This window comes from Tupaia chinensis, unplaced genomic scaffold (assembly GCF_000334495.1).
Source record: "Tupaia chinensis unplaced genomic scaffold, TupChi_1.0 Scaffold000634_1, whole genome shotgun sequence".
NCBI lineage: Eukaryota > Metazoa > Chordata > Mammalia > Scandentia > Tupaiidae > Tupaia > Tupaia belangeri.
Genome location: NW_006160154.1, coordinates 4,796,231 through 4,800,420, shown reverse-complemented (window position 1 = coordinate 4,800,420; position 4,190 = coordinate 4,796,231). Strand labels below are relative to the sequence as shown.

At 46.3% G+C, this 4,190-nt stretch overlaps 1 protein-coding gene across 3 annotated transcripts in view; it reads right to left on the bottom strand.

Moving 5' to 3' along the window:
• The window catches only part of ATP8A2 (ATPase phospholipid transporting 8A2), a 693,132-nt gene that overhangs the window by 648,972 nt on the left and 39,970 nt on the right, over positions 1-4,190 (bottom strand). The gene's annotated exons all lie outside the window — the stretch shown is intronic.

The window sequence follows — 4,190 nt, the reverse complement described above, 5'->3', positions numbered from 1 at the left end:
AGGTGCCGGAGGAGCGGCCAGCGTCCCCCGACCTGGCTGAGCGCCCCCTCTGGCCCCAGGGATGGACCTCGGGAACTGGGTTTTCTCGGCTTTGTGCTTGGAAACCGATGACAGCAGTGGGGATGTGCCTGAGCGCAGAACGGGGTGGCGAAGGCAGCGATGTCTGCGCTCTGAAAATGACATTCCCCAGCCCCAGAAGGCAGGGCCAGCCACCATTATTTTTTTTCACTGTCCTCCTCGAGTGTGCCGGACTACTCAGTGCAGTAGCTTTGCCATCCCCAGCGTGTGGACCAAGGGAGAGCTTTCGTTTCATTGCTTAAGTTACTGTTTCTGTGGTTACGCACCAGCCAGGTTTCCTTCCAGTCCTACAGGCAAGCCTGGCTGAGCTAACCCCAGCCCACTCCCCCCGCCCCCCAGCCTTCACTGGAGATGTCACCAAGGAGGATAGTGACAGCTATGCCCGTCAGTACCACACACCCCCCCACACACACACACAGGATCTCCATCATACCCACACCTCCAACTGCCAGGCAGTAAGTACCCCTCATTGGATGGGCCACCCTGCCTGAAAATTGACCATCTGGGAGAGGCGTCCAAGGTAAAGGATCCCAGAAAAACAAAGGCCCTGCAGATAAAACTTTGTCTTGTTTTCCTTAAATATACATTTACTCTAATACCTACCATGACTCCCACCTATCAGAACTAGACGCTTTAAAAACTGACATCTTATTTGAGTAAACATCCACTTCCCAACTACAAAGAATACTGTTCTCGGTCATAGAGAGAATGTGAAAGAGAAAGTTCTGACTGAATCATCTTTTTAGAGTGACGGTAAGGATGGCAATCCTTGTTATAAGGGTGGATTTGGTTATCGAGGCGGACACCCTATCCTGAATACTAAGTAAGGGTTACCTCTGAGGTGAGCTAAGGCATCTCCTGTCACCCAGGTTGGGGCACCTGGTGGGTGCAGCTCCGGACCTCACAGCCGAGTCCCTGGTCTCAGGCCCGGCGCACTCCGGTTTCCCTGCTGGATCTAGTGTGTGCCCACGGTGCCCTGGCTACTTCTCCATGAGGAACATCCCCCTCATCCCTCCAGACGCCCACTCTCTGGGGCCCCTCCAATTACACTGAACACTTAGCCCTGTCCTTACCAACAAGGAGCAGCAGAGAGCAAGATTCCCTACCTCAAGACTGGGGCCCTGCCTGGGGCTCCTGGACCCCAATAAGAATGCTGGGTTTTAAAGCATGTGCTGATTTAAGACAGATAGATGGAGAATACTTTTGGAACTAGCCCGTATAAAAGGACCGCTTCCTCTCTGCCCACTTCTCCTGCTTTGTTTTCCTCCACAGCATCTACCACCATTACCTGACATTATTTATTTATGACATCTTCCCCCACCCAAGAACAAAAGCTCCAGAGCAGCAGGACATGCTTTGTTCACTGCAGAGGCCTCAGCACCCAAACAGAGCCTGACACCTTATTGGCACTCCTATTTGCTGGTGTACAAATCATTTTTGACTCAAGCCACCGAAAGGGTCCCTTTGGATTTTCCAGGCACAGAAAGATCAAACTACACACCTTATGTGGTGCTAAGCAGTTCACTGGCTGGAGTGCACTCCCCCAGTGGCTCGCGAGCCCACCACAGAGGAGACTCCCTCCCAGAGCCTGACTGACATGGTTGTGTTTCCTTTTTCTAAGTCCCTGGGAGTGACATGAACAGACAGCCACAGTTTAAATCACTTGTTAGATGCTTCTGGAAACACAAAAACAAGAGATCTGGCTCCTGTCCACAAATATGTTAACTGGTTTAAAGGCACAAAGATAAAAATAACCACAGTTACTACCAGTGCAGGTCAGTTTATGACCTACTAAGGATGGCTTTGACGGTGCTAAGGAGAGTCAGAGGTCAGCTCCCTCTTTGTGCATGAGTTGGGGACATGGTCAGAATAGACTCTGAGGACAGATACTGAGTCTTAACTGTATGGACGCAGTTTATATGGGGGGTGTCTTCAAAAATTTCATGGAAATGTGTATTATGAAAATATTAAGCATGATTTCAAAAAAATGTTGTACCAAAATAAACTCGTACTTTAATTTCATTTTTCTTTGAAGAAAAAAAATTTTTAGAGAGAGATTTTTACTTTAAGGCACATGCGTTCGCCAGAGAGACAGAGAGACAGAAAGCAAGAAATCAGTCCCTGGGGGATAGCTACACCGCAATCCCTTCTCCTCTATTCTCCTCTCAGGATCTTAGACACGCATGAACTCACGTGCCTGGCGTGAGTTTTTTTTTTTTTTTTTTTGCTTTCTTTTTTTTTGGGAGAGGATTTTGCTATAGAGCGCGTGCGCTCGCCAGACAGAGACAGAGAGACAGAAAGCGAGAAATCAGCCCCGCAGCAATCCCTTCTCCTCCATTCTCCTCTCAGGATCTTGGGCACGCACGCACATGCACCTGGCGTGAGTTTAAGCCACCGGGTCTGGGACTCGAACCGCGGTCAACTACGTGGGAGTCCAACGACATAGCCATTACGCTAACTGCTGGTCCCCCTGGCGTGAGTTTTAAGCTGCTGGGTCCAAGACTCGAAGTGCAGTCCAGCAATGTAACCATTATACCATCTGCTGATCCTTCTTTTTTCTTTCCTTGAAAATTTGGAAGTTTCCTTGTATTAGGAAACAGGAGGACATTGTGCATAAGGGCAAGAAGAGCTTTTTTTTAAGACTCAGGCAGACAAAATTGAATTGGACATACTAAAAAAAAAAATTAATTAAATAATAACTAGCAGTGAGGGTCCAAATTGGGGAAGAGTGAAAAAGAAACTCTGGAAAAGATAGCCTGTGGCCAGACTGGATGACAAATGCCAAGCAAGGAACCTTGAACTTCATCCTGAAGGTCATAGGAAGCCGCAGAAGGTCCCTAACCAGGAGGCAGTAAGAGCATCCGGTTGTGATGTACAAGTAGCTGCAGAAAGAGAGGAGAGTTTGTAGAGAAAGAGAGCAGGTAGGAAATGAGTTCTACGATCTAGAAGCAAGATGAGAAAAGCGTGAATTAAATGGAGAATAAGAAAAAACAGATACAGGAAACATCTCAGAAGAAAACTCTGCAAGACTTTTCTTGGGGGTCTGGGGGTTGAGAGGAATTGCTGTGTGGGTCAGAAAAGATAAGAAACTTTAGATCACTGGGGTTGAAGAAGACTGAGACCAAAAGTAGCATTACTGTTAGAAATAAGAACAGGAATGAGGGCCCAGCAGATGGTGTAATGGTTACGTCACCGGACTCCCACATAGTCTACTGCAGTTCTAGTCCGGGACCCAGCGGCTCGAAACTCACACCAGGCATGTGTGTGAGCACACCCAAGATCAAGAGGAGAATGCAGGAGGAGGGATTGTGGTATAGCCACCTCTCCTAGAAGGTGATTTCTCACTGTCTCTCTGGCAAGCACACACACACCCTATTGCAAAAATCTCTCAAAAAAAAAAAGAAAAAAGGAAAGGATCGCTTTTCCCAAACAAGTATTTAAATGTCAGATAACAAATATTGAGATAAAAAAGTACTGACACAAGCATGTAGGGCTAGACCTGGAGATTTTTTTCAAGGTATTAAAATTACAGCCTCTCCTGCCCCAAGACTCAGATAATTCTTCTACCTCAGTGATCTCATCTTGACCTAATCCTGCATTAAAGAAAAACAATATTTTCAAAAAGAAATACCGCAAATGTGTCAAAAATGTATTGCCTAAGGACTATGCTGTGCCATATATAGCTAAGTACGTTATGACTAAGGTTTCAAATTTGGACTCATGAGATAAATCCTGAGTTAATGCATTTTGCAAGTACTACCATTCAGTCTGAGAGTATATGCTTACAAAATATCCATACAGATAGGCACATCAGCAGCAGATAATGGGAGTTCAATACATATCTATCAGTTGAAAAGAAACCAAAGGGAAAGGAAAGAATTAAGAGAACAACAGTTGGGCACTAAAGTTTGCCCCTGAAAAGTGGAAATACACACATGACAGTTGATGGTCAAGGATGTGAGCACAGGGATTCCTGTCCAAGTTTATCCCGAGCATCCTGAATAATGCCTAGCACACAGTAGGCAGTCTGTAAGTCCATGCCGAATGGATAAATCAAAGGCTAATGTAGTAGGTGCCTTGTGCAGTAGTAAGGTAAGGTAGTAGCTGCTGAA